Source organism: Pinus tabuliformis, chromosome 6 (genome assembly GCF_031772625.1).
Source record: "Pinus tabuliformis cultivar Carrire ecotype Pingquan chromosome 6, CPIR1, whole genome shotgun sequence".
NCBI lineage: Eukaryota > Viridiplantae > Streptophyta > Pinopsida > Pinales > Pinaceae > Pinus > Pinus tabuliformis.
Window position 1 is genome coordinate 502,251,365 of NC_142292.1, and position 21,244 is coordinate 502,272,608.

Genomic DNA, 21,244 nt, shown 5'->3' on the forward strand with positions numbered 1-21,244 from the left:
CATGGAGCAGCAGGAGTTGGAATAGGACACCGACCTCATGCCTCACCACAAAGAGGTCGACTCACCCACTTCATTGCATCCTAATGATGAGCAAGTCTCGAATTACCAAGGAGGCACTGAGATCCTTGGTGGTCAATCGGAAGCAGAGATGCACAACATCTCCTTTGACGAATCTCATCACAGAGTTGTGCAGTCTCAGAGAGTACCAACTCCAGAGGACCAAACATCCCCTGCACAAGTTGAAGAACAAGTGATCATGACTGATGTGCACAAGCATCCAACTGCTTTGGCCGATGCAACTAGAGTGTATGTCAAAGCCACTAGCTCAAGTGTTCGTTTCCTCATAGCTGAGAATGAGCGAATGGCGAAGGAACTACAGGTGGCCAAGCAAGGAGGAGACTTGGTGACAATGTTCACTCGAGTTGAATTGAAGAAGGCAATACTAGATGAAGTATTGTCCCTTGATATAGTTATGCGAGCATTGTACTCCAAGTTTGGTACCGTGCACCAAGTAGTCGTCCATCTCCACAGGTGGCAATAGTGATGTGCGAGAAGAGACGCATCTTGAAGAACATACATGCTGTTGTTGATAACATGCAAGCATGGATGATGAAGTATAAGGGAGCCCCGCTTCACTTGCCAAAGATGATGAAGGCCAATGTGGTCGAGTTGCAAGCACGTATCCAAAGTTAGATCCAGAACTATGAAGACCTACCGCAACTCATCACTAGCATACAGGCTTCCCATGCACGAGTATTCAAGAGCATGGATGTTATAGTGCACACCCACACAATCCCATCACTTGGGACTCTCACCCAGGAGAAGACAAAGAAGCAGGTCCGACAAGAGCTTGACTCGTACTTCGATGAGTTGATGCGCACCGCCACTATCCCAGACTTGCCTATCAGTGCAGACATCATGCGTAAGTACATTGCTAGTCCGGCCACATTGAAGACAATGATGCACATGCTCTCAGACGAGTTGGACAGGGGAGCTCGAGCAGTGTACCCAGATGCTATGGAGGCAAGGTTCAAGTTTCAGATGGATGTCACAGCAGAACACACAGACACTATCAAGGACTACCAATCTTGGCATCAATATGTCATTGTTGATCAGCATTAGGATGTCGAGCAGTTGGACTTCTATGGCTGTCTAAGTCCGAATGATGTCTAATTTGGATTGTTCAAGCTATTGTTCACATGGGTACATGTGTATTGTAATGTTGAGTCATTTCAAATGTAAGTCAAGTCTCAATAGTGGATGTAACAATCATAAAGTAGGTGAAGAGTCATGAGGGTAGTTGAATGGTCACAAAGGGGAATGTCAAGAGTCACCCCACCCTTTGTTATAAATAGTCCCTCATAACTCATTGTATAGGCTTTTGTTCAGCCAAGATTCTACTAAGACTATCTTGAAGAAGGCTTAGACAATATTGTAATGTGCCTTGGCTTCTCCACTGCACGAAGCTAGTACATCTCTTTGGAGGAGCAGGCGGATTTGGCTGTAACATTCCATTGTTGGGGCTAGTAGGTTTACATGGATGTATTGTATGATTGTGACTTACACTTATTTATATAATAAGAGGCAATACATTTTCATGCATATGTTGTTATTGTAGTTGGACTGCTCTAATTGCCTTAATGATATATGTTGTTTAACTTATGTACTTGTGTATCAACTGATTCACATGCAATTATATGAATCTTGTTGTTAATGTGTTGATATGTTTTTAATGTTGTCACCGTCCATGTTGACTGCTCTGTCAGACATCAAACATATCTTTCACATGAACCTTGCAATAACAACCGTCACACTCATCTCGGACTGATCCGTGAGTGTTGTACGTGTTATCTTACCTTGTATGGTGTGACTGCCGCATCCGAGTGGACTGCTCCACCAGAAGTTGTGCATGTCCTTTTGTGTTTTGTGTTCCTAGTCGAGTTGGGACTAATCCTTTTCAACTTGGAATTTACCTTCACCTCCTTCCCCCTTCGAAGTGTTAGAGCCTCTCGTACACCTTCCTTGACTCACTGCATCAGTCACACCCTTGCTACTGATAGAGTTATCTTACTTGCCTCTGTGCAACATCACAGTCAAGGCATTACCTTATGACCCACAATTGGGACTCCTACACCAAACGGTCTGAGGTCTAATTGGGACTTCTTACCGAGGAGATCCCCTTGACATGTTGGAGGGTCCAACACCGTCAACAGTGTCATAATACAATGGACCCATACCATGGCTTATCAATGCCACATGCCCAAAAACCATAACTCATTTCAAAATCAAAATATTTTGTAAATGCTTTATTTTAATTTAATTTTATAAAAAATTTTAAATTAAAACTTAATACTTACACTACAACAAGATTCTTAGCCTCAAGGGTTAGCTCAATTGGTTGAGTTTTTGTCATTAAAGCACTTTGCTAATAGGAGGTCATGGGGTAAATTCTCCTCGACGCTCTTAGGGTTAAGCTTTGTTAATGATCCGATGAGAAGTGATACCTTCAAGTGGATCGGCCTGAATAGTTTATGTGGACGTAGCGGTCATTGACCTTCGGTGTCTGTGAACCACACATTAAAAATACAACAAGATTCTTAACCATAGATATTTGTCCCCATTTTACCATTGATATTATTAACTTGTAAATAGAATTTGTTACAATACAATGAGCCCATACCATGGCTTACCAATACCAATTTCCCAAAAACCATATCTCATTTTAAAATCAAAATATTTATAAATATTTTATTTAAATATACTTTTATAATATTTTTATATTCATTAAATTGTTGACTAGAGAGATACACGTCTCTTGCCAGTTTATTATATGAGCGATTAAGTTTTTTTTTAAATTTAAAATAGAATTAGGTGTGTATACACTTAAATCCAAAATAAAGTTTGATAAATAAATATAAATATATATATATATATATATATATATATATATATAAACTCTTAATATAGTTATATTTTTCTTAGCTTCTTTTTATTTGCATTGTTTACTAGAATAAAATAACAACCTCTATTAGTTGATTACCTTTTTCATTTTCAAATATACATGCCCATGCTTGTTATATTTGTTGACAGGTATAGTTCATCTCTTGCCTTTACCAAAAATTATGGTTTTGGAAAACAACTCTCCACTTTCAAATATGATAATTTTTCATTCACATTTTCTTGGTATTTCAAGAAACAATTAAATATAGCACATGCAAATTGTGTATATAATATTCGACAATGGTTTATTGTATCAATAGAAGCCACATGTGTGTTATAATCTAGGGTGGGTTAGATGTGTTACAAAAGTTTGATTGAGTGTTAACATTAATATATGTTGTGCTAATGAAAATAAAAAATTATAGTGTTTATAAGAAATAATAATATTACATTAAATACAACACAGTATAAGTGATACGACATCAGACATCTCTAGGCACATTCCGATGGGTATTATCTTCTGCTGGTTCACCATTCACAGTTGAATAGGAGACCATTGCAGCGTAGGCCTCCCCATGCGCTCCCATGTCTGCTTCGGCAGAACATTCGCGTCTGATCCTAAATCCATAATTACTTGGTCCATCTCATATTCTCCAATCTGCGCGGTTAGCCTCATTTCTCTCCCTATCCTAGTCTTGTGTTTTCCAATCTTCCAGACTACGCGCGGTTCTCTTGGCACGGTCCCAACGCATCTGTTAATGAGTTCCTGCAATCCTTTTATAGCCTTACTATCGCGCAGTAGCTTCATGCATGTTTCCAGGAACGTCATAAGCATAGATGGGTCCATTTCCAGCTCCGGTCTATCTTTGCTTTCTGAAGTGGAGGCATCAGCGAAGCTCTTCTTAGCTTCCATGAAGGTTTCCTTAGTGTGCTCCAAATCAAACTCTACTTCTTTCGTCGGAGCCTTGCAAACCCAAGTACTATCTTCGAGCTGTTTGCCTTTATCATCCCCTGTCGTGATTCCACTTCGGAGCACAATGTTCACATTTGGATCTTCCTCATGCGGCTCAGACCATCTGTAGGTTCTGAGTTGGGGGAGGCGGTAGCGCTGCCTTGTCGCATATCCTAGATATTAGCGTAGGGCAATCTTCTGTCTCATGATCAAACAAGGTACAATACAGACATGATGGACGAGTTGGGTTCGTACAATCACGGGCATAATGTCTTGGCCCTCCGCAATTATAGCATATCAACTGTTCACGACCTAGGTCCTCCACCTTGGCCTCATCCGCGCCCCTAAAATCTAGTTCACGCCACTTCTGCATTCTGGTCTAGGGGTCGCGTTTCGACCTGAACTCTATAGGTGGGAGTTCTATCCATCATCAACGCATAGCTTCTACAAGTGCGCTCATCATGTCCAATCGATCTACAAAAATTATAGAACAACTGTTGCGAATTCTGCGTGTAATTATGTAACAAATGGCAGTTGTCTGTAGCATGCTTTCCTCCTATTTGACAAATTGCACACTACAAAGTAGGTGCCGTGCTAAGTCCTGCTTACGCTTTTGGCCTTAACGACATTCGTCCTCCTCCCGCAAGGTAATTCGTGAACACGGGGAAGTGGTCCTTATCATGACCTTGACCCTTGCATTTTACGCACCACACCTCTTCGCGTACTTCTGGTCGGGTTGTCCTGTCCTGTTTCAAACTCTGCATCTCAAGGCATAAGTTTTTCAACTGTGCGTGGATCTACTGAACTCCCAAGTTAGGATCCTGCATTGAGGTTTCATGCAGCCTCATCGCAATCTCTAAGGCCTCTGCCTGAGTCGTTAACCTCTGTTGCGATAGCGCGTTCCTCAAATGCGGTGTTAGCGATGCTACAAACCATTCGCAGTGTTGTCCATCCGTCAAAGTCATATTAGCTTCGTGAATCATACACTTTAATCTCTGATCTAGCTCCCAAGGAGTCTCGCCTGGTAGCATTATGATCTCTTTGAATCCAATGATCGACTGCGCTTCTGACTTCGGCCTGCTAAATTCTCTATTTAGCGCAATTTGGATATCCGCGATTCCTGCATTCGGATTGTCATTAGAATGCTTAATATACCAGGTCAGCGTGCAATCCTGCAGAGCACTGACCAGCGTCGCTTTCTTTATATTATCATCTATAACTCCCTGTGCTTCCCATATGGCTCTTATCACAAACCAAAACTGGTCTGGATCTTCATTTCCTACTCCCTTGAACACAGGCAACTTTATCGTGCTTGCCATACTGACTTGTGGTGGTGGCAAAAGTGGTATGGGCGAAGATGGAGGTGAAGGCGGTGAAACTGGTGGCAGTGTGGGTGGGGGTGGTATGCATGGAATCCTTTGCCTTATCAAATGGATCGCACTTTGCAGCGATACCTTCGCGAGCTCTTCCTCATCCCCTCGCGGAGGTGAAATCAAAGGGCTATTCCCTGGTCCCTTACTTCCTTCATTTCTGTAGGTTTTTCCACTTCACGTGGCTTCGAACATCAAGGTAATTGCATAACCCTCTTTTCACACAATAGTATTTTCATCCAAGTATTCAGAGACTTTATATACTTACCTCATAGTCCTTTGAGAAAGCGTCACTCCGCTTTGCTATAGTTGGCTAAAGTATCTACGCGAACTCAGTAATGAATCCTCCTATAATCTGATCGAGCCAGTGATCAACAACGCGCGTGATCTTATCCTTCAATGCTTCCAATCTACGCACCAACTCTGGGGTCCACACAACAGGATTGTTGAGTTTCCACCTTTCTTCGCTATCTGCTAGCTTTGTGATCCACTCGTACAGCTCAGTAGGGAAAGATGCGAAAAAGATTTTGTGGATATCTGTGTACAGGTAGCAGTCTAACCACTCTTCTTTTTTCAGTTGCGGGTTCCTGTTCTCCTGTGTCATGAACTCGTGAATTCTTCTGTCCAACCAACCTTCAATTTCCTTCTTAGTTGGATTCCAATGATACGACATGAGACATCTCTATGTAGATTCCGATCCCGACAACGGAACCATTTGTTGGCTTAAGGGGGCCTAACCCAAGTTCAGAGTTAATTAGCCAAACAAATCCCTACACTACTGTCCCTTTCGGCAACAGCCTGCGGAGCGCGGACTGAGGTCTCACTCGAAGCAGTATGGGGGGATGCTAGAACCAAGTTTCCGCACCCTTGAGATGTCTGAGGGGTCGATTTAGTCCAACTGTGGATACCTTCACATAGGTCACTTCGGGCACTATCTTGACCTGCGAGGCCTTCGCGATCTATTATAATCGTCTTCGTGTAGCCCTAGCCAGGGGCTAAGGTGATTTCACGCTGCCCCAGCAGCGATCTGCGCTACTTCCCCCAAGTTACACCACGTATCTTACTTATCTTCTTATAACAGTTAGTTATCTTCGCATAAACAAATACTTTATCTTATATTCACTTTATCAACACGTTCATATAAGTTTGTGCATCATATAAACAATAGAAAAGAAATTTATATCCGGCACATTCAATGCACAAAACAGGAAAAAGATACACATAAATGATGTAAAACTTCTCTTTATTACTTCTACAACAGTTACAGACTCGACTCGCCCTGCACACTCACCTGTAGGGGTCTGTGCACTTAGCTACGGACTACTAGGCCTCTATGCACTCAGTTGCAGAGCCTTCTCCTACTCTACGACCCAAAGACTCGACTCTACACTTAGATAGGACTCAGTTCTTCATGATTCATTCATGACTATCATTCGATTATTTACAACTTAGAGCCTCACTCTATTTATACAATCCCATGGTCTGCGGACCATGGGTAGATTTCTAAAGCCAACATTACATTACAAAAATGAGGGCGGACAACCCTATGACTCATTTACAATCTTCGCGCTCCGCGCCCACAAAACGCGGAGTCTTTACATTGGATTTGGTCAAAGTCTGGGCTTTAAGCCCCAAAACTTCCCTTGGGGGGTCCCCCACCCAACAAAAGTGCATCTTATTTCTCTCTATGCCTAATAAATCCAAAATAGAGAGCTCTTTTGATTGGCTAGGTCTACCCTTCTTTGGTGTGGCGCTCTAGTTTTCTCGGCGGCTCTCTCAACCTGCTGCTGAGGGAATTCCGCTATGCCTTCTGCTAAAGTCCCTCTACGTTTTCTATCTCTCCTTTTGCCTGGGCTCTCCTTTCTCTAGTCTGGGCCATGATGGCAGAGCCGGCCGAGGCAGAGCCTCTATTAGAGGATATCATTGTGTTCAATGTCTTGGTTGCACCGACTCCAAAGTTTCAGAAGCAGAGTGCATCTAAGTTTGTGAAAAAAACTGAGGAGATCCCCAAGATTGAGATAAGTGCCCCTTAGGCCCGCTCTCGGGCCTTACAACTCGCAAACAAGGGGCTTATAGGCCAGTTCATGGGCCTATGGCCGTCTCCTCGAACGGTTAAATCTTGGATCAGGAAGAACTGGAAACCTCTCATCAAAGGAGAGGTGATTTTCTCTTTCTATGGAAAAGGATTCTATAATTTTTATTTCGAGAACAGGCTGGACTGAGATTTAGTGTTTAGGAGTGAACCATACTTCATGGGGGCCCAAGGGTTGTATTTGGATCGTTGGAGCCCAAGTTTTAATCCTGAATGTGATGTGCCTTCCTCAGTTCTAGTCTAGGTGAAGCTTCCATACCTCCCCCTTCACTGTTGGAATGATTCTACTTTCAGGCTCATTGGGAACTCCCTGGGCAAGTATATCGACTGTTCATAACTGAAGGATTGCATTTTCTCTTGTGCTAGGATTTGTGTGGAGGTCAACTTAGAGAAAGGTATCCTGACAGTAGTCAATCTATGTATGGATAGCTGGACACATATGCAAGAAGTGGACTATGATCAACTTTCATTTAAATGCAAGCTCTGCCATGAATATGGTCACTTCGTTAAAAGTTTCCCAAAAAGCTAGGATAGCTTGGAAAAGAAACTAGGTGAATCAAATGAACAATGGAAGCAAGTAAAAAGAAGATAGGGAACCCAGAGGTAGAGCAATTGGATCGCCCCAAGCCAAAATGTGGCCTTCAAGGACATTGATCCAAGTGGGAGTGCCCTCCCACCCCCTCGAACCAACCATGGGAGGGTGGTTCTTGGCTAGAAGTGGAAAATCGTTTCACAATTCTGGCTATTGCTCCTGTGGTTGAAAGCCCTTCCACCCCCCCTCAAAAATAAAAATGAAATAAGTTCTAGTCCGGAAACAACTAGTAGTAGACAGGCAATTTTATCTTCGGACTAATATAAGGAACAACATGGTAGGGGCTGGCCCGATGGGTAACCGGGTGCCTACGACTTCACCGAACAAGGAGCACGGTTAGGGTTTCTCTGTTTGCAACTGAATACGCATGATCACCTACTGATTTTGTGTTGTCGTCCTCACTGTTACGGTTGTTTGCATTTCGTTTTCGCTGTCACCTATTCCCTTTGTTATCGCTGGGTTTGCTACAGGATGTCGGATATGGAGCTCGAGGAGGTGGACTATTCCACCAACCCTAACCCCTATGCTACTATCTGGTCAAGCCCTAACCCTATGTTGGATTCTACACCCGTTGGATTACATGGTCCGTCTTGTTCGCACATCTCTATTACTCCCCCCTCCATTTCTTTCCCCGATCCATCCACATCCGGCCTCCCTTTCACCACTCTCTCCATTGACTCCCTGGATCTTGACTGCCCTCCCCTCTCATCAAAAACCCTCCACCTTCTTACCTCTTGCATGCTGCCATCACCCCCTTTCGATCCATCGCCATTTGGGAATTTGGTCCACCCGACATCTTATGAGCTTCCCTCCTTTGCAGGATTCGATTCGGCGACCGGACACGCCTCGCCTTTGTTCACTCCTCTTACCCCTCCTACTGCGGCACTGAGCTCCTCATCCTCCCCCTCCGGCTGTTTTGAAACCCCGATCATCAAAGTTCGACACTCCTCTCAGCAGTCTCAACAGGAGAACCAAGGCTCTTATGATCCCTTGCAGAATTGTCCGACTGCACCACACACCGGGAAACGAAAGCTCAAGTGTGTGAAGGTCATGAGCAAGGATTTGACCCTAAAATTTGGGGAAGGGGTAAACATGGGGGAAGTGGTAGACATGGCGGGCAGGGTTCTTGTTGGAAGAGTTCGTGGCTACACCTATTCTACTGAGAGACTCAGACTCTGGGTCAAAGAGATTTGGGGGAACATCTTCAAGGAACTCCCAAAGGTGCAAACGTTGGCTCAAGGATGGTTCGCGCTCTATTTTCAGCAGGAGGAATACAAAAATTGGGCACTTACCAGATATTGGCATATAGAGATGGCTCTAATCATGCTAAAGTGTTGGAGTCCTCTTTTTGATCTAGAGCGGGAATAAATTGGAGCCGTACCACTTTGGGTCAAGTTGTCTACTCTTCGCCTACACTTTTGATCTGAATATATATTCATTCGCATAGGCAATGAACTCAGCACCTATCTGCACTATGACAAATCATACATTAGCTCTAGAAAATGGTCATTGGATCGTATGCTAGTTTACTTGGATACTGGAGAAGGGTTGGAGGAAAAAATCACTCTGCAGTGGAATAATTTCTCTAGGATTCAAATCTTGGACTATGAAGGAGTTCCATTCAGATGTTGTAGGTGCCATAAGGTTGGGCACCTCTACAAGGAATGTCCATTGGTTTGTAAGACTGTCTCTCCAACCAAAGAAGCAAAGGAAGTAGTGGCAAGGGCACCCACATCTGCTCCTAACTAGACTCAAGCAAATGCTCCTCAGTCAAATATGGGAGTATCGACTCAAGTGACATCCTTGAGTACTCCCGTCCTCCTTCCCCACCAATGACAATATCAAGGGTTGCAACTACGGTTGCTCGATCATCAGGTATTCCTCCTCTCTCAAGCTCTGTTACTGTTTCTTCTTATTTATGCTCTGCACAACATTTTCACTTTGCATCTGCATCTATACCAGATTATTTCCCTGTCGCCATACCTTGTTCCCTGGACTCTCATTTTTCGATTAACTCAATTCCACCTACTATCTCGGGTTTGGATCGCTCACCCCCCTCATTTTGATCCTTTAAACATCTCCGGACACTCTCACCCTTATAACCTCCATCCCCACTCTTCTCATCCACCTAAGACCTTTGTGAACTTCAGGCTGGGCCTAGTCTCCCCTCCTTTCTCTTCCAAATCCTCCAGGGGGTGAAAATCTCATATGTCTAGGGAAATACAACAAGTTGGGGTGGAAGTAGCATATGGCAGACAATCTATTCTCGATTAGGTACTTAGAGCATAGTCTACCCTCCCACAATCTCCCCCATGAAGTGGCTCTCCTTTAACTGCAGAGGTCTGGCTAGCCCTCCCAAAAATCTATCCCTGGAACGCTTATTTGAATCTGAGTCGGTTGATATTATATTTCTGCAAGAAACACTTGGGTTGGCTGATCAAATTATTCCTGTGCTTCAATCATTGAAACCAGGCTAGATTTTCTAGTCCCTTGATGTCATGGGGTGTTCAGGTGGGCTGGCCCTAGGTATTAATCCTCGCACTATACACCTCAAGGCCTCCTGGGGTGGGGATGGCTTCATCGATTTTTTCTTCGAATTTAGGCATGGATCTCAAGATTGTCAATATATATGGTCCTTGTCATAATAGAGAGGATTTTTGGAATCATCTCCTAAATCTTTCCATTATCAACTCTGATAATACCATTTTGGGAGGAGACTTGAACTTCTACATTCGCTATGGGGAATCATGGGGAAGTAATGCATAGGTGGATCCCTTATCTAAATTTATGGAGTAGCTCCTTGAACATCATCACTTGATAGATATCCCTATGGTAAAACCTTAGTCCACTTGCCGCAATTAAAGAATTGGGGAGCTTTCTCTAGTTAGGTGCTTGGATTGTTTCCTCATTAAGGATCCACTGGTGAGAGGACTATCTATTTACAGACAATGGGTTGGTTCTAGAGGTATATCAGACAATTCCCCCATCTACATGAAGGATCCCTCATATATTCACCTGGTTAACAATTACTGGCTTTCTCATCCACCATCCTCGGGGAGAACCATTGCGGAGGGTTTCTGTGACAACCTACTTGAAATCAAGTGATTATCTATTAATTGGGCCAAGGACAAAAGAGACCAGGATGAACTGACCCTCAGGACTATTGAGCATACTCTGGCCAATCTTTTGGATGAATAGGGACGGGGATTCACATCTGTGGAGGCAAAGTCCCACCTTATCGACTTGGAGGCACAACGATCCAAGATTCTAAAAGAGAGGGAAGAAACCTGGCGCCTCTGGAGTTGGGCTATTTGGTTACAAGCCGGTGATGAGAATACAAAGTTCTTCCACAACTATGCAAAGGGAAGGAAAGTCAACAACACTATCTGGCACATGCCTAAGGAGGACGGTAGTCTTGCAACTTCATTTAATCAGCTGGCTCATCTGGGAAACTCACACTTCCAAAAACTTTTTAAGGCTCCCCCTGGTGCCACTCTTGCTGATATTGTTTGGATAGCGGGACATTTCCCTCAGTTTGTTGACCCGAATGAGGCTGAGGAGCTCACCTCCCCTGTTACAATGGGTGAATTGGAAAGTACTTTAAAATGGTTCAAAAAAGACAAGAGTCTAGGGCCTGATGGATGGACTATTGAGTTTTATCTTTCCTTTCATGAAACTATTGGTCAGGATCTTCTAAAGGTGGTGGAGGAATGCAGGACATCTAGGCATTTGTATGAGGCTATAAATTCCACTTTCATTGCCCTTATCCCCAAATTTGACTCCCCTTCATCATTCAATGACTTCATACCCATATCTCTTTGTAATTGTCTTTAAAATATCATTACCAAGATCATAGCCAACCGCCTCAAACCTATCCTCTCCAGTCACATCTCCCCTGAACAATTTGCTTTCCTACATAATAGACAAATCCATGAGGCTATTGGCTCTACACAGGAAGCCCTACATTCCATGAAATCTAAAAAACTCAAGGGTGCCATTCTCAAAATTGATCTCGCTAAAGCTTTTGACCGGGTCAGCTGGCTCTATATTAAAATGATCCTCACCCACCTGGGATTTCCTCCTCCCTTCATTGATTGGGTTATGTGCTGCATCACCTCGGCCTCCTTCAGTGTCCTGATAAATGGCTCTGCATCATACTTTTTTCATGCTGAACGTGGACTTAGACAAGGTTGTCCACTCTCCCCTCTCCTCTTTCTGATTGTTATGGAAGGCCTCAGTAGGCTCATTGCTTCTGCCAAGCAAGATGGGTGATTACAGGGACTCAAAATATCTGATCAGTGTATACTCACTCATCTACTCTTCGTAGATGATGTGCTCATCTTCCTTAATGGAGGTTTACGGGATACTTCCACCTTTTTCAATATACTTCTACTCTTCACTAAGGCCACAGGTATGGAAGCAAACCATTTGAAATCCACTATTACTCTATCAGAATGTACTCCACATGAGGCACGGGTTGCACTGCAAAAATTTCCTTTTCAGAGCCATCACCTGGAGGATGGGCTCAAATATCTGGGCTTCTGGATCAAGCCACATTGCTACAAGATTGCTGATTGGATTTGGCTTGTGGTCAAGATCGAAAAACGCTTACTCAATTGGAACCATAGATTCCTCTCCAGGGTGGGTTGATTAGTGCTTATTAAATCGGTCTTGGAGGCTACACCTATTTACTAGATGTCTCTGGCTTGGATTCCTAAAGGAATCCTATCTCGGATACAAAGGATATGTTGCAGATTCCTTTGGAATGGCTATAAGGAGGGTAAACCTTTTGCCTGGGTGGGATGGAAACATATTTCTATACCAAAGAAATGGGGTGGTTGGGGTCTGAAGGACTTATCCTCCTTCGCACAAGCACTTGCTGCTAAGATGGGCTGGATTATCCTCACCTCTCATAGTCTCTGGATAGATGTTATCTATTATAAATATATCTGGCCTCATCAGCTTATGGATTGGATACGTTTGCCCACTTGGCAGCGATCTGGGATATCCATGGTCTGGTGAGCGATCCTACACACTATGCCTACTATCAGAAATGGACTAGCATGGAGAATCAACGAAGGCTCATCCGTTCGCATTGGCTTAGACCCCTGGTCGGGCTGTGGGAATATGTTTCGATTACCTCCGGACCTTATTCATTTTCTCAATAACAGGAACATTAATGTAATTTCTCATGTTGCTGATCTAGAGAATAGCTCTATCTTTACTCAAGCATGGTTATCAGCGGAGCAATTAGGCATCCCCATGCATTGGCAGCATGACTGGGAAGGTTATATCACTGCTCTGACTAAATCTCACATCCGTATAAAAGAGGGGGTTGATGAACTCATATGGACCCCTGTAGAACATGGCACATACTCCCCGAAGGTGGGCTATCCCATTATTCACATTGCGCACAGACCGCTTGTTCTCTTGGACTGGTGGGGAAAGATATGGAAGCTCAAAGCGCCTCCGAGAACGAAGCTCTTCATGTGGAATGTTATTCGAAACAAGACACCTACTGGACACAACTTAATGCATCGATCATTCTTCGGCCCTACCTGGTGCGTGCTCTGTCAGCAGGCAGAGGAAACAAATGACCACCTATTCCTATCTTTCCCGACGGTAAATCATATTTGGAATCAAGTCCTTGATTCTCTATCTCTAACTATCATATGGCATGGACAAAATGTAACAGTTGCTTGGGATCTTTGGCGAGTTGCAAACCAGAATACAAAAGTACACTGTCTACCCCTACTTATTTGCTGGTCTATTTGGTTGACAAGGAATGGGATCATTTTCAGAGACAAAATGGCTCGATGGTCGTCCACCATTGCAAAAATCATTGCTGCATATCATGAAATACCTGAAGATGATCATACACCTATGGGTCGTGTTGTCTTACCTGAAACCATTGATCGTTCTATTCCCTGGGCCTTTTTTGATGGCGCAACACAAGCACAAGGATGTGGTGGGGGAATCTTACTTCATATAACTGAAAACCACCATTTCAAAATACAAATGGGGTTAGGATTGGGAACAAACAATTTTGCAGAACTGATCTCCCTCAGACATCTTCTACACTTTGCACTGGCACATGCATGCAATCATATTCAGATTTTCGGTGACTCAAAAATCATCATCAATTGGTTCAATAACATTTCTACATGTCATGTGCACTCTCTCAGGAACATACTGGATGAAATCATGATCTTAAAAGCACAATTTAATTCTGTTTCATGTCATCATATTTACAGGGAACATAACTCAGCTGCTAACCAACTTTCCAAGGAGGCCACGACACATCCTAGAGGCCTATGGTTAATACAGGAGAAGCTTGGAGATGATCAATACCAGTACTATCATCGGCCCTATATTGATAGGGCATATCAGAGGGCAGTCAGGCCCTAAATTATCTTGCAATTTTCAGCAGTGTTTATAACAGCTACTTGTTGATGTATTGTATATATTTTTTCTTGCTTTTGGACTTATCAGTATACCCTGCGTGGTAAATTATGTATAGAAATAAATATTTTTGCATGGCTACGACCATCAGTTTTTTTATATTTACTTGAAGGCTATGGCCAACAGACTGCATATGCCATAGGCATCTACTACATGTAATTTTTCAAATTAATGAAAAGTTATGATTTTTCCTCGCGGAAAAAAAACTAGCAGTACAGAAGAATCATCAGAATAAGATGAGGACGAAGAATGTTTTTTATCATCAAAGAAAGGACCGGGAGCAACAATTCCTCAAAGCTCAGCAAATGAAAATTCAGAAGGTACAAAGGCCAAGGACATATAAAGGAAGGCCAGAAGATAGGTAGGAAGACAAACAAAGAAATAAGGTGGGAAAAAACAGAATAAGATAAAGAGTTGGGATTCCAACACATAATACCTTGCCAGCTAGCTGGATTGGGGAATAAAGGATGGAAAAAATGAAGTAATATGGGCTTGGACAAGGGGGCGACATCCACAAAAATGTGATTCATGAATATAATATCCTGGAATTGTAGGGGACTGGGATCCGTGAAAATAATATTAGAAGTGAAATCCCTAATCCAGAAGGAAAGACTAGTAGTTAGTCTCTCACAGTTGACTAATTTGGATGAGCTTATCCCGCACTCACTCCACAACATAATTTGGGGTAGCAGTAATATGGAAGTAGTTAGTTTGAGAGGAACATATGGAGGATTATGCACGATGTGGAACCCTGTGAAACTTCAATTGGTAAGCTCCTTAAAAACTATTCATTGGTTAGAAACTTATTTCAACATTATAGCAATAAAAAAAACCTTCACAGTGATCAATGTTTATATGCCTGCACACTTTTGAGAAAAACAAGAATGCTAGATATCTTTGATGGGGTTAAAAGGTTTAGATTTCAATCAAAAGTTTATTCTGGGAGGATATTCTAATACCACAATGGGAAGACATGAAAAATGGGGGGGCTCAATTGTGAGAGATGCATTCCAGAAGAATATGGAGGACCTCATCCTAAACCTGAATCTATTTGATGTCAAGCCTAAAAAATTTATCTTCACCTGGAACAATAAAAGATCTTTCCCAGGCCACATTTCCGCTAGGTTGGACCATTTTCTTGCCTCAGACAACCTTTTAGTTTTGAACTTCTGCCTAAAGTCCTCTATTTTTTTGTGGTGGGGCTCAGACCATCGTTTGATCAACCTCCTGATTTCCCCATCCCTTGACCTAGGCCCAATCCCCTTTTGGTTCTCCCCTCTCTGGTTTGACTCCCTAGGGTTCTTGGGTTTGGTCTCCCTCTCATAGTCGGGTTGGGTCGAGGGAAACCCAGTCACTATTTGGGAATCAAAAATTAAAAGGTTGAAAGGAGATATCAAAAAATGGCTAAAGGAAAACAAATCTGAAAGACAATATAACATAAAGGAAATAGAAGAAAATCTAGCCTCAATTCAAGGACAAATGGAAACCTCTAAGGTAAGCTCATAAGACTTCCAAATAGAAGCTAAGACCTTCAAGGCCCTCCATTCTAACCTCAGAAGGGAAGAAGAGTACTGGAGATTAAAATCAAGAAACAATTGGTTGCATGTTGGGGATAGGAACACAAAGTTCTTCCACAAACAGGCTAAGTTCAAAGAAACTAAAAACAACATAGCTTAGATAAATTATGGAGGACAAACCATAAATAATTTTGAAGAAATAAAAAGAGAAGTGGTGGCGCATTTTGGAAACCTCTATAGGGAGGACCTTCTAAGGGATGTTGAGAATGAGGAATACTTCCTGGATGGTATCCCTACAATGGTCATGAAGGACATGAATAAATCTCTGGTCTCGGTTCCCTCAGTTGAGGAGATAAGGGGGGTCATCTTTTCCTTCCCCCTGATAAGGCCCCTGGCCCAGATGGGTTCTCGGCCTACTTCTATCAAAAATTTTGGGAAGTAATTAAGAAAGATCTTTGTAGAATGGTGGGATACTCCTTTAAGAGACTCATAATGGGAGGGGGAATAAATAATTCCTTCCTCGCCTTGATCCCCAAAGAGTCAAATCCTTCCTCCTTTTCCAGATTCCACCCTATATCCCTCTGCAATGTTTCTTATAAAATATTCTCGAAGTTGTTGGCCTCGTGGCTCAAACCTCTTTTGTCTCTTCTGATATCAACCAACTAGGGGGATTTTGTTCCAGGGAGGAAAATATTTGACAATATCATTCTGATACAAGAGGTCATTGACTCGAGCTACTGATAAGGTGATCAAGGTATGATAATAAAGTTAGACATGGAAAATGCATTCGAAAGAGTCAGCAAAAACTTACTATTGAAATTTCTAAGGAAAATTGGGTTGGATGAAACATTTATTAGGTGGACGGCCATGTGTATTTCTTCTCCTTGGTTCGCTCCGTTAGTTAATAGTCAAGTGGCAGGCTTCTTCAAAGCCTCTAGGGGGTTGCTCCAAGGTTTTCCCCTTCCCCCTTTCTTTATATCATGATGGTAGAAGCGTTGAGTAGAAAATTGGAACATGATAGAGATTCTCTCCTCTTTCCAGGGATCAGATACAAAGATGGAATCAGAAGTATTAACCATGAACAGTTTGCAGATGACACAATTTTGATGCAAGTTGCCTTTGTTGTTATTTCTCAACGATTCAAAGGGAATATTGATCGGTTCCTTAGTGCTTCAGGAGGGGCCATCAATGACAACAAAATTTATATATACAACTGGAACATCTCTCCCTAGCAAGCATAAATAATTGAAGAAATCTTGGGGTTCAAATCAGTGAGGGACTGGAAAGATTTTAATTATCTAGGGGTTACTATCTTCCTAAGATGAGCAGTTCCCTATGCCATGAAAAAATTATTTGACAAAGTCAAAACTAAAATCATGAATTGGGGTGAAATATGGCTCAACCATGTGGGAAGGGAAACCCTTGTGAAGTCTGTGATGTCTGCGATACCTTTGTATCAGTGCTCTACCCTGCAAGCTCCCAAGTTTTTCTTGCAGCAATTAGGGATATATATTAGAAAATTTCTATGGGAGGGAGGAAAGAAAGAAACCAAAAAATACCATTTGGTAATTGAAAAATAGTTAAAGCACCGAAGTAGCGTGACAGGCTAGGAATAAAGGACCCAGGGATGATGAATATGGTGATGGGGACCAAGCTCTTTTGGATCATGACCACAAAGCCATATCAAGGGTGGACACAGGTGATTAGAGAAAAGTATATAAAACAACAGAATCATATAGAAGTGAGAATGGAGCCAGCTCAGGGTTCTCTAATCTGGAAACTGATGAGCTCCTCATCAGTCATCATTGCGAAATTTATGTAAAATTTTGGGGAAAGGAGATACTATTAGAATTTTTTTGGATTCGATTATGGGGCACAAACCTCTGGGCTTGGACCATTTCCTCGATGCTCTCCATATATACCTGGGGCAGATCGGGGTTGTTTATTTAGACCAAATCTTGGATTGGGATCTCCAAGGTCTGTGGAAGGGGTGGAAGTTTGATAACGTCCCGAATGATCTACTTTCATTAAAAGAGAACTTGTTCAAAAATTTAAGAGGTTGCACCCCCATAGCATATTTTGTCAGGGACAAGTGGGGATGGAAAAATGCCAACTTCACAGTTAAAGAGGGATACGCTCACCTGCTTTTCAATGCTCAATTCCCTCCAAAATCCTCCATTTGGAATCGAATTTGGAAATCAAATGCTATTCCAAAGGTAAATTCTTCTTGCTTGTTGTTAGCCCATAAAAAAATTCTCACAACAAAGAACCTTAAAAAATGAGGCCACATCGAGCCTTCCAAATGTCCTCTTTGTGAAAATTCTAAAGAGTTTATCCCCCATCTCTTTCTCCATTGTCAGGTGGCAGAGGAAGTTTGGTCGGTGGTTCTTGGTTCGCTTCTTCTTATAACAAAATGGCCTACCGATCTCCTTCAATTCTTCAACTCTTGGCCCAAATTCTATTCGAGCTCCCTTCAAGCCAAAAACAACTTCAAAGAGATATGGACTACTCTACCCAAGTATGTTTACTGGAAAATCTGGCTAACAAGGAATAAAGCAATCTTTAAAATGTCCCCTGTAACTTCCAATACCACAACTCTGAAATCCCTCTCATCTTGTATGTAACTACACTGTCTGAAAATTGATCCCTCTGGACCAAGCTAAAATAAGTTGGATCGCTCCCTTGGGCATGTCCCCCATCTCCCCAACTTTCTGCAAAATTCTCTCCTCCGTGTCCTCCTTGGCTCCTCAAATTGTCTTCAGATGGGTTGGTGGATTGGATCATATCATCGAAAAAATGGACTCTCCAATTTGATGGAGCATCAAAAGTAAATCCTGAGGTGACAGGAGGGGGAGGGATTCTCATAAATCCTGAAGGAATCATAGAAGATAGATATGCTTGGGGCTTGGGAATGAAGACCAATAATCAAGCAGAAGCCCTAGGGTTGTTCCTAGGGCTTTCACTAGCCCAAAAAAAGGGCATCAAGGATATGCAAATTCTAGTGAATTCTATGCTGATTATAAATCATATGAATTTCAACTCATCTTCTCAAAACATCAATCTAAACCAGATCATCAAGAGATCCCAAGGCATGATCCCTCTCTTCGATCAAGTTAAATTTTTCCATATTCTAAGAGGTAACAATAAGGATGTCAACCATCAAGCCAATCGGCCTATCAGATGAATGAGGGAAGTAGCAAAGTGAATGGCATTGTGGGTTCGGTCATCATTCCCTAATAGCAATTATGAATCTTAATCTATTGACAACCAAACGTGCTTCTGGAAGGATCAAGAATTTTAATAATAGAGACTTGTCAGAACTTTACTGCCCCACCTCTCCCAGATTGTCTCTTGTTCTCCCTTACTCCCCCTTCTTCCCTTCTGCCTCTCCTCCAGTCCCATCCCCCTCTTCCTCCCTCCTTTCCACCTCAGCCTCCATCCCTCACATCCCCCCCGCACTGGCCATCTAGGCTACCACCTCCCTGCTCCCCCCCCTTCCATTTTATCCTCATCCCTGTCCCATCGACATTCATTTCCCTGGTCGTCCTCCAGACTAGTGGCTCTCAAGAAGAATGGCACCTGAAGTAGCGTGGTTGTTGTCCTCTGGTTCGTACAATACTTAGACATTGGAGAAGTCTCGGTGTGACATCTTGGGTTTCTGCTCCTCATATCAGTGGCAGTAACCGAAAAAACCGAGTATAAACCAAGCCAAATAAGGGGAGTGTGAGGAGCATTTAATCCTTCTGGTTTGGGGCAGTCAATTCGCACATGGGACACTGGTGAGGGATAAGTTGATGGACGTTTCATTGAGCAGAGGTATTAAGGTCAAGCATTGGGATTTCAACAAAATGAGTACCTCGCATCATCTCTGCATTAGTATTCGGACCATCATCCTCTTTATAAGGAGTAGTAATGGTAAGATCTATCGTCTCATCAACTAGTTTTCTTCTATCCTGGAGGAGTTCTTAACGGTCTAGTGGCAGAGTCTGGTGATTTTGGCTTGCCGATGTATTGACAGAGTCAATGTTATTCGCATGGTGGTGGTATATATCACGGTGGTTTCAGAGGGCCACTGTGTGAAGAATTTGGGTGTTTAAGAGTGTGGAAACATATGCATCTCTTACAAGAAAGCATCTGTGAAATTTCTTTTCTTGGTCAGTGGTGCTTCTCAGTTAGAAATTGCAGTTTTTCATAAGAGTATCTGGTCCATTTCCAGGTCAGGTATTCTCTTTCTTTTCATGGAAAGCTGTCTGGTACTCCCATTCATTGTCATCATGGACGTGGTGAGCATTCCTGAGGAGAAGGGATCTATGTCAGGTCCTTGGGGTTGTCGCCAGCCTCGGACAGGCCACATGGTTGGGCGCAAAGCTTTGGATCGAGTGAGGCATCTTCAAGCTTGCGGCCAATGTGACAAAGAACATGAGGAAGTCAAGGAAGGGTTGGAAATTATGCAGAAGTGTATCCATAGGCACCAGAAGGAGACTGTGGCAATGCAGGAGCAACAACTTGAGAAAGACGAGTGAATTCGTCAGTTGGAAGATGAAGTTTACGCTCTGCGTCTGTAAATTGAACAACTCCAACTTAAGCTGAGTGAGAAATGTTTGAAGGCAGAGGAAGAAAATATTGGAATAGATCTTAACAGCCTTGTGCCAATGGAGGAGTAACCAATTCCTTCTACCCCTTTTTGCCAATTTTTGATGTCAAATTATACAAGTAAATATTTGTTGAACTAGTTCTGCAGGATTTATAGCTATAGGCAAGATTCGGGGGAGAATTTTGTAATTTTAGGCAAGAAAAATATGCGTTGGGTAGAACAAAAAGTATATTTAGAGGCCCTTTGGTGGCTCTTTGACACTATTTTATAACTTTCTTTGGCTTTGGAAGTGTACGAGCGTGGGTTAATATATATCTCCTACTTTTTTCGGTTTAAAAAAAAAATCCAAAATTAAAATAGATTTACATTGATTAAATCATCTTAAATATTTGGAAACAAGGTCATATACTTTTGATGTATGATTTAGTATAGACTTGAGTTTGCAATGTAACCAAATGTAGAATTTTGAGTTTAAGAATAAGAAAACCATTAAGTTCACTTGTTTAACTATAAATCTAACTTTTCTACCAAAATTATCAGTAATATTATGGCTCTTGTCTATAAATTTTATTAAAAATAGAAGAGGCAATGCGTTAATAATTTGTTACTTGTAAGTGAGACTATGCTTGTGAAATTGTGAGAAAAAACATTTATCAAAAGAGAGAAGTTACATGCAATATTAAACCTCTTTTAAATAAAGTGAGCATAAATATAATGAATGTAAT